Source organism: Pyrus communis, chromosome 15, assembly GCF_963583255.1.
Source record: "Pyrus communis chromosome 15, drPyrComm1.1, whole genome shotgun sequence".
NCBI lineage: Eukaryota > Viridiplantae > Streptophyta > Magnoliopsida > Rosales > Rosaceae > Pyrus > Pyrus communis.
Genome location: NC_084817.1, coordinates 12,401,159 through 12,411,527, shown reverse-complemented (window position 1 = coordinate 12,411,527; position 10,369 = coordinate 12,401,159). Strand labels below are relative to the sequence as shown.

The 10,369-nt window shown below is 34.6% G+C and overlaps 1 pseudogene; it reads left to right on the top strand.

Moving 5' to 3' along the window:
- Positions 1-262: 262 nt before the first annotated feature.
- LOC137717079 (probable alkaline/neutral invertase B) lies at positions 263-5,291 on the top strand (annotated as a pseudogene).
- The last annotated feature ends 5,078 nt before the right edge of the window (positions 5,292-10,369 follow it).

The window sequence follows — 10,369 nt, the reverse complement described above, 5'->3', positions numbered from 1 at the left end:
ATACCATAAAGGACTTTCTGATATGAATTATAACTTCAAAATCTTATCTTCCTATCAGGCCTTACGGGAAGGCTTTGATATATACACCACAACAACACTTTACAGATTAAACTGTAAGTTACAGTCTGCACACCCATGCCGCAGCACTATCTATACACCTTTACATATTAAACTAACAGTAACCAAGCACGCATGGGAAGACTTCTGACAGCACACATGCACATGCACATACAGCTTGTTGCCGACTAGGATTCTTCACTGCATGTGGAGCATCAAAGCATGGAGTGGAGACAGCACACATGCATATGCACATACAGCTTGTTGCCGACTAGGATTCTGCACTGCATGTGGAGCATCAAATCATGGAGTGGAGACTTGGGTTAACAATCCCATGGTTTCCGATGCCTCGGAAACTTTGCGCCACTCTCAAGTGCTCTTCCATGGCCATCCTGTTGGAACCCTCGCCGCCAACCATTCTGTCAAAGAACTTAACTATGATCAAGTAAACTTTTAATTAAAAATAGAACTAAAGGGACACTAATCGACCTAAAGCCATATATAAACCATAGTTCGTAATCAGTTCCTTCTGTGTATTACTTCTCTAGAATTAATGTTACAATTTATTTCATGCTTTTCTTAGTAATCTTTTTATGTATAGGTGTGTGTTAGAGATTTTTTGCCAAGTGCATTAGCATTTTTTATGAATGGAGAGGATGAGATAGTGAAGAACTTTCTTTTGAAAATACTTCGCCTGCAATCATGGGAGAAAATTTTGGACCAATTCAAGCTAGGGGAAGGGGTCAAGCCGGCGAGTTTCAAAGTGCTCCATGACCCCGTATGAAACTTCGAAACCATTACTGGATTTTGGCGAGACCGCAATTAGAAAAGTGGCTCCGGTTGATTCTGGATTCTGATGGATCATATTGCTGCGCGCTTACACAAAGTCGACCAAGGACACTTCGATCACCGAAATACCCGAATGCCAAAAGGGCATTCCCCTCATCCTTGTTCTCTGCCTCTCAGAAGGATTTGATACTTTTCCTACTCTGCTCTGTCTAATGGATTTTGTATGATTGATCGCAGAATGGTTAGTTTACTTACGCATATTACTAATTAGTCATGCTTTGCTTTAATTCTGTCTATTAGACTGTATATCCATTCTCTATCAATGAACAGACTGTCAATCCATATAGTGTGACATTATTGTCGATATTCGATAGTAGCGATCAAGAAGATTTAGCTAAAATAATCATAAATTACATCTTAATTGTTGAACTGAACAAACTCAACATTGGCGATAAGGGACTGACAAGTCATATGTATAAGTAATTAGTCATGTCATGCTTTTCTTCTTTAGGCCGAGAAGTATTTTTTTAATTGAAGTTTTGTTGGTTTTCAGTTTTTTATCAAAGTCCTTAATATTAATATAATAATGTATTTATTATATTTTTTAAATTAAAAATTGAAATTTGTAGTTGTTTATATTAATAAGATTTTAAGTAAAATCCATGATTATTGAAAATATTAAAAGATAAATTATACTCTCAAATATTTGTGTGTGTGTGTGTGTGTATACATATATGTATACAGAAATATAGGTACATTCATCAAAATTAACCAAAAAATCAGTGTACCAAAACATGGGTTCTTCAAAATCACACAAAAAAAAAAAAAAAAAAAAAAAGATATCAGGCTTAATAACATTAGTACGTACCTTCAATTAAACTTGACATGGTTATATTCTCAAATCAACGAAATTGATGTACCCATATAAGTTTAAAAAATAGATTAGAAAAAAATTGAATGGATTTTACGTTAAAAAAAATGGCTACATTATATTAAAAACAAATGGTATAGTTTACATATAACAAAATGGTATATTTAAGAATGGGTACATATGAGATTAAAAAATTGAAAAAATTATATGAATGGGTACATTAAGATTAAAAATTGAAAATATTTATAAAAAAAAAAAATTAATGAGCACAAACTTATTTTAATTTTAATTTTTTTATTTGGAAATGTTTTAAATTGAAAGATTTTTTTTTTTTTTTTTTTTTGAGAAATTGAAAATTAAAAACTCTAGATCAACTACTAATTTTTATGCAAGTGGTCCCTTACCACATTGGTGGAAATGTGTTGAGCCCTTGCATGACATCGGGGGTTCAAATCCTGTCGGTGGCTAATCTAATATCTAATCTAGCAAAATCTATCGTTTGACAAAAAAAAAATACAAATTTTAATGTTTTTAAAAAAATATGTAACTAACTTTAAATTCATTAATACATTAAGGAAAATTTTATTCGAACCCATATAACCCATCTCTACACCCAACTTAAACTTTAAATATAAATTGTCTTTTTTACTCTATTGCATAATTACCATTAAGTATATGAATCACATATTTACTTCTTGGACACCGATACATTTAAGCTCGTGTCACTTTGAGGTATAGCTTGAGGCTTATAGGTAGCAGTCAAGACAAGTTGGCTGATTTAACTTTTCCGGCATTTTGTTGAACTATTTTACTGAACTATATGTTTCCTTCTTACATGTTCTACTTTCATCACTCTACTCTACCCAAGAAATATGATTTACAACTTATGATCGGGAGTTATGGTTTAGAGAATCTTTGCTACTCAATTGGCAGCATACTTCCAATGAAAACCCAACTTCATTGATTTCCGTATACTTCCAATAAATTTTATTGCAGTATACTTTTAATCCTCAAAAACACAGTTTATTGCAGTATACTTCCAATAAACCATTCATTTCATATTTGCAGTATACTTCCAATAAACCATTAATTTCATATTTCAAGGTCAGAAGTTGTAAAACAATATTAATAAACCATTAATTTCATATTTCAAGGTCAGAAGTTGTAAAACAATATTAAGTTTGGGTTTTTATTTTCTAAATTGGTGTAAAGATAAATTTACATATTGAATTGGGTTTGTGAGGGTAGTTTAGGTAGTAAATTTGAGTTTAAAGAGATATTGATAGTTTAATTAAAAATAATATTGGTGTAGAAAGTAAATTGGGTGTAGAGATAGATTATATAGGTTCAAATAAAATTTCTCATACATTGATGATAGCAACTTCGATCAAAATTTGAAAACTAATAAGATCTCTATCAATGAACATTAAAGCTAAGAACTGAATACTGATTTCTCCTTTATTTTATTGAGGAATAGATTGTCAATATTGCATCTATTTCATTGTCAATTGTATGTCTACCAAAATTTGTTCGATATGTTTCATTAACATCTAATATCAAACTTCTTGCACGGAGAATTTCTGTTGAACAAAATATGATATGAACACATACAACTTTTTGCAGGGTGTGTACGGATATCCAATTGAAATTCAAGCACTATTCTTCATGGCATTACGATGTGCTCTGGTTCTGCTCAAGCAAGACAACTACGGCAAAGAATTCGTACAACGCATAACCGACCGCCTCCACGCCCTGAGCTACCGCATGCGCGTCTACTTCTGGCTGGACCTAAAGCAGCTCAACGACATCTACCGCTACAAGACAGAAGAGTACTCTCACACGGCGGTGAACAAGTTCAACGTCATGCTGGATTTTGCTGCCCGAATGGGTGTTCAATATCATGCCGAGCCGCGGCTGTTATTGTGTAATTAATAGTATATTTTATTTCTTTATCTCTTATCAATATATATTTCGAGATGAGAGAAATAGCGATAGCAGAAAGACCATGATTACAACCAAAATTTTATATCCTACACTCTCAGCAAAGCTAATTTGTACACAAGTAAAACAACACAACACACAATTTCGAGTTTTGTAAATACATCACTGTTATATACTAATTAATTGATTAAGAAGGTAGCTAGGGTTAACCCTAGAACAAGAACCCTACTTTATCTCTACTAATTAATAAAACACTCATTATCAACTAAAACCCTATGAAATTATCAGTTTAACCCTTTAATTAAAACAGAAAATGAATAAGAAATATGGGGCAGAAATGTAATTTTACACAACCAAATTTTATTGTTTTTTTTTTTCAAAGCATCACCTATATGTGATCCTAACATATCTCTAATTATAAAAAAAATAAATAAATAAATAAATAAATAAAAATAAAAACCTTCCCACTCCCACATTCTCTATCACTCACTTCCTCTCTCCTTCTATTTCAAAAACAAAAATAAAAAAAAATTCTCACACACTTTATGTGCGTCCATATACTAGTTAGTTATAAGATGGAGAATGATTAGGTCGAAAGCCAACCAATAATCCACTACTAACACTTCATTAGTGGCTTTTTTGCTAGTCGAGTTCATATACCTATATATATATACACACACATCCAATCACAGTACACTATACTATCAAGCTACCAAACAGATTAGTTTATGACAAAGAAAGCTGCATTCGACCCCATATACCTCGACGAGGAATGTGATTGAAGCTTAATTACCTTAAGCTTTTCTGGTCTTTGATATTATAAGACCTGTCACTTTTCTGGCCAGCCAACAAAAACAAGAAGGGACCATACACGGCCTAAATAATTATCAATCCAATTCTATTTGTGGATTTTTTTTATTACCTTAATTGTCAACTATTAATCTCAGCCACTAGACTTTAAAGCAGTATATATCTATCAACCCAAGATTTTTGTGTTTTCTTTTTGTGCATGACCAATTCATAAAACCATTCTAGTGGATTTGTTTTTTAAAGTTATATTTGAGAGTTTTGAACCCTAAACCTAATTTATCTTTATTTTTGAGTTAACTCAAGATATTTCTATTCTAATGTATATTCAGTTACGTCAAGAAATTTGTATTGAAATGAAAATTGGAAAATGAAAAATTGATTAATTGCCCATGTCATGCTACTTAAGTATACTTAATTATTCGTCGCCAATTAGCATATGCCGCACGTACCCACCCAGCTGGCATACCTCCTGCCCTGTAAATAGGGAGGCCATGCAAATGAAAACCACAAAATACTATTACTATGCGTTAAGCTTAGTTTCAATATAAGTTTGAGACGAATATAATTAAGGAAATAATTAAATCTCGTTAATAAGCTAGCCATGGCCATCTCGATCTCATCTAGGGCTGTGATTGTTTCACTACATCTCGTAATGTACATTAAGCTCTCGCTTAATTATAATTAGCTAGCTAGTTAATTATCTGCTAGCTTCGTCTTTCGTTTTTTGTGTTTAACAAGCTAGAATTAAGGTGGTATATGCATGTTTTATGCTTTGAATTTGCAGGTAAACAAAAATCCAGAACAGAATTCTCTCAAGAAATAGATAAATAATTACGTACATTTATATATTTTTAATCTGGAATTGAATAGTACTATAGTGTTTGATTAAATGTGAATATATATGTAGACTGTAGCGGAGCATGCGGTGCTCGATGTCGTGTATAATCGAGGCCTCATCTGTGCAAGACGGCATGAGGGACTAGATGTTGTTCATACTCAACATCATGCAACTCAAAATCAGACTCACTTTGCATCCTATTGTCTATTGTTCACTTAAAGTTGTCTCACTGGCGCAGGATGTCACAATAATGGTGCATCAATGTCGTGTAAATGGCATTCTTATATGTTCTACTAATTTGGGCAGGCTTTTGTGCCCAATGAATAGGTTTGTTCCTTGATGAGGCAGATCGTATGCTCAGTGATGCAAGTTTTAAGCCGTTCATGGAGTTAATCATTAAAGATCTACCTAAGAATAGGCAAATCTTTCTCTTCTCAGCAACTCATCCAAAAATGTTAAGGATCTTGTAACTCTCCATTTGAAGGATCCAAAGTTTGTCAGTATGCATGAGAAGTCTGTGACAACTGCTCCGAATAATTTGCAGCAAACATATATCATCGTTCCTATCTTCACTGAGATAACTTTTTTTAATCACAGATGCTACGCGCCCTAAATATGATGAATGCATGTATTTAAGGATATATAATTCATACGAACTACACATACACAGTACAGTTCTACTTTGTAAACCAATCACGTACCAAGATGAATAGGGCATTTATTAGACTGCCAACCCAGGCACCTCCTCCAGGCGAAACTCCATCCTCCTGCATAACCAAACAAATAAAAACACTGTAGTTAATAAGAAATTTCGGCAGCTTTAGCAACAAATAAGGAGATCTAGTGCAACAAATATAGACATATAAAACTAAATAGAAATAAAAATTGTTTCTATAGTAAGTCATTTTGTTCTTTAACCGGAATCAACATATTGAGGAAGATGGCCAAAAAGAAGAAAAAAATTCTTCTCCATGTATGAGAGTGGGGACGAATAACCAATGAAGACTTGTTTCTATTTGACCTACATGACAAAATAAAATGTTTGCGCAATTGTTTTACTTTTTGCTGGGCAGATCTCATGTAAAGAAGTCCTATATTGATCTGCAAAGAAACAAAGGAAACTGCTTTGCTCGACGGTTTGTGTTCTTCAAAACTACTTAAAATCATGGTGTCTTCCAAACGAATTCAACATAAGAAAAGTTTGAACGGCTAATTCCCTTGTTGGAGAGAGTGCGATGCTGCCCAACAAAGTGATAATATGACAAAGAGAAAAAAAATTTAAAAAAAAAAAAAATTATATATATATTAAACACAAACAATTACAAACAAATGAGTTTCACCCCACTACATTTGCAGTTGCCAATTTGATTCTCCTCCAATGGTAGATCCAAATGGATAAACATGAGATGAAACTATCGAAGGGCGTCAAAGAAGAGAGAGAGTGAACAAATAAGCTCAATATATTGGTTTGCACACCTAGCTTGCTTCTTCAACACATGAATGAAAATGAACATTTTCTACTCACAACTTCAGGTCTACTTTATCGTCTATCAATAATATGATTTTGATTTTGGTATCACGTACAATCTTAAATTTGATGTGTCATACCCAACATCATGCAACTCAAAATCAATCTCACTTTGCATTCTATTGTCCAATGTAATTCACTTGATGTTGTCACACTGGCGCAGGATGTTATGTAAATTGCATTCTTATTCTGCTGATTTGGGTAGACTTTTATGGCCAGGGAACAGTTTTGGTCCTTGATGAGACAGATGGTATGCTCAATGAAGCAAGTTTTAAGCCGGTCATGGAGTTAATCATTAAAGATCTACATAAGAATAGGCAAATCTTTCTCTTCTCAGCAACTTATCCAAAAGATGTTAAGGATCTTGCAACTCTCTGTTTGAAGGATCCAAAGTTTGTCAGTGTGCATGAGAAGTTTGTGACAACCGCTGCGAATAATTTGCAGGAAACATATATCAATGTTCCTCTTCATCGAGAGAATTTTTTTTTTTTTCAATCACAGGAACTATGTGCCCCTAAATATGATGAATGCATACATTGAAGAATATACAATACATATGGACTACACACATAGTACAGTTCTACTTTGCAAACCAATCACGTACCAAGATGAATGGGGTTTTTATTAGACTCCCAACCCTGGCACCTCCTACATGAGAAACTCAATCCTCTTGCATAACTAAAGAAATAAAACCAGTCATTTTGTTCTTTAAACGGAACCAACATATTCCGGAAGATGGCAGAAAAGAAGAACAATTTTATTCTCAATGCATAAGTGAGAAAGAATGACCAACGGAGACCTGCATCACAAAATCATATGATTGCGTAATTGTATTAATTTTGTTACATTCAAAAAGATTTTTTTTTCTTTTTTCTAGGCAGTCTCAAGTAAAGAAGTCCTCCATTGAAATGGAGCCTTGGGCTTAGAAACCCGATGTGAGGAGCCCTCAAATTTGTGAAGATTTTCGGCGGGGTTTTCGACTTGTTCATGTACACTGTATATCTAATTTAGTACACTGTATATATTTAAGGATACATCACTGCTTTAATTCTTTTTCATTGCTTAGACTTGTTCATGTACACTGTTGGATACAAACACAACTCGGGGGAAGGTTTCCCCAGTTTTTCGGCGAGAACTGCAAGTTTTAGACCATTTTCCAGCCAACTCCGACCACGACTTCAGCTCCATCTTGGTACGTCCATATATAATTTGTTGAGTTTGGTTGTGATTTGAGCTTGAACGGAGCTCTGGAATCCCTGCACAGATTCTGGTGACTTATAGCCTCAACCGGGTCGACCCAACCCATAAACCAGAACTAGGACCGATGACCTGGATCCAAAAACTGACCCGTTTTAGAAACTGGGTCCAGAATATTCCTAGAATATTTATGGAATATACTTTGGGTTGATTTTTCCGTTGTCGTTTACGAAATTAGCCCAGGACCCTTCTTAGGTTATTTCGACACCCTGATTCCAAATCTACCATTCGTTTCTCCAAATTCAGACGTTTTAATTGAGTTTTACTAATGGGCTCCAATATTATGCTTAGGTGCGATTATTATCGAAGACTCTGGCTTTCCTAGTTCGAACTTATGTGACCTTGCAAGTAACTGTGAGTGGGTCTTTGCTTTTAAATATTATATATTTATTCAGTTTCCATACATATATTTATATATATATATATTGATAATGCATTTTCTATGTGATGTCATAATTAAATTAACGTTTATAAGAAATGTTGTAACGTTTATCGATTTACCATGGTACTTATATTACTGCTCATCATACATGCTTACACTAGTGTTTGTACTTGCTCAAGGCCAGGCTTCACGTGTATGTCCACATTGCACTGACACGCTCACCTTGGATCCATGGTAGGTGAGAGTCATATGCTAGATTGCTATAGGCAATTAGGACTCGTATGTAATGCGCATAACTTTAGTCTTTACGTGAACTCATGTGTATGTCATGTATATGTCAAAATATCTCTGCATGAACTCAAGTGTTAGCATATGTTGATGAGCACCAGATAGCATAGATTTTATATGTGAAATATGGTGAATTACTGCATTCTTGAGATATTATTGTTTTCAGTAAATGTTTTCATACTATGCGTAGTATGTTATATTTGTAAATTATACTTGCTTTACAGTGAGAGGTTATACGTTTTCGAAAATGGTTTTTCGCCCCGCCAAGTTTTAGTGGCATATCTTTTGTGTCGATGAGGATTTCTGGGAAACGTTAATATAGCAGATACTTTCGATGGTATAATTTTTATTTTACCTTTACTATCTTTACTTATGCTTTGACATCACGTGTAAAATGGCTTCACTCTTGTTGACATGCGCACTTTTGCATTTAATCACTTTTAGGTTTAAATTTACTCATATTTTTCCACATCACTACACTTTATTACTTTGTCACCTTCTTGGTGTTGATCATCACAGCTTTATTCGGAGTCCAGGTGGGTTCACGTGTACAATATATATGATCTAGTGAGGTTGTGGATACAGAAACAACTCAGGGGAAGGTTTTCCCAATTTTTCGGCAAGAATCACAAGTTTCCGACCATTTTTTTGGGCCAAATTTGGCCACAGCTCAGCCTCATTTTGGTATATTCTTAATCCTAACTCTTTGAGCTTTAAATCCATATATATTTTACCGAGTTTGGTTGTGATTTAAGCTCGAAATGAGCTCTAGATCCCTACCCAGGTTTCAGCTGACTCAAGACCTCAAACCGGGTTTACCCGACCAATAAATTAGAATCAGATCCAACGATCAAATTCGACCCAGATCCAAAAACCCGGATTCCGCCCTGACCCATTTTAGAAACTAGATCCAGAATTCTTTGGAATAATCTCCAAAATATTCCTGAGAAGAATATTTTTTAGAATATTCCTAGAATATACTTTGGGTTGACTTTTTCGTTGTCGTTTTACTAAATTAGCTTGAGACGTTTCTTAAGGTATTTTGACGCCTTGATTCCAAATTTGCCGTTCGTTTTTCCAAATTCAAATTTTGTAATTGAGTTTTACTAATGGGCCCCAATATTATGCTTAGGTGCAATTATTATTGTAGACTCCGACTTTCCTAGTTCGAACGGATGTTTTTACAAGAAAAGTTGTAATTATGGGAATTATGAAATCATCATAAATCCTACGAGATGCACAGGTATGCGTACTATTATGGGATGCCTTAATTCTATTTACACCATGAATAGTCTTATGTTAACTAGAATTATCGATTTACCATGGCATGGTCATACTTATTTTACTGCTCATCATACATGCTTTGTGACATCCCACGTCGCCCAGGGGAGTGATCCTTATATGTATATTCCCATCCCTACCTAGAACGAGGCCTTTTGGGAGTTCACTGGCTTCAGGTTCCATAGGAACTTCGAAGTTAAGCGAGTAGCACATGAGAGCACTCCCAGGATGGGTGACCCATTAGGAAGTTCTCGTGTGACTTCCCAGAAACAAAACCATGAGGGCGTGGTCAAGGCCCAAAGCGGACAATATCGTGCTACGGTGGTG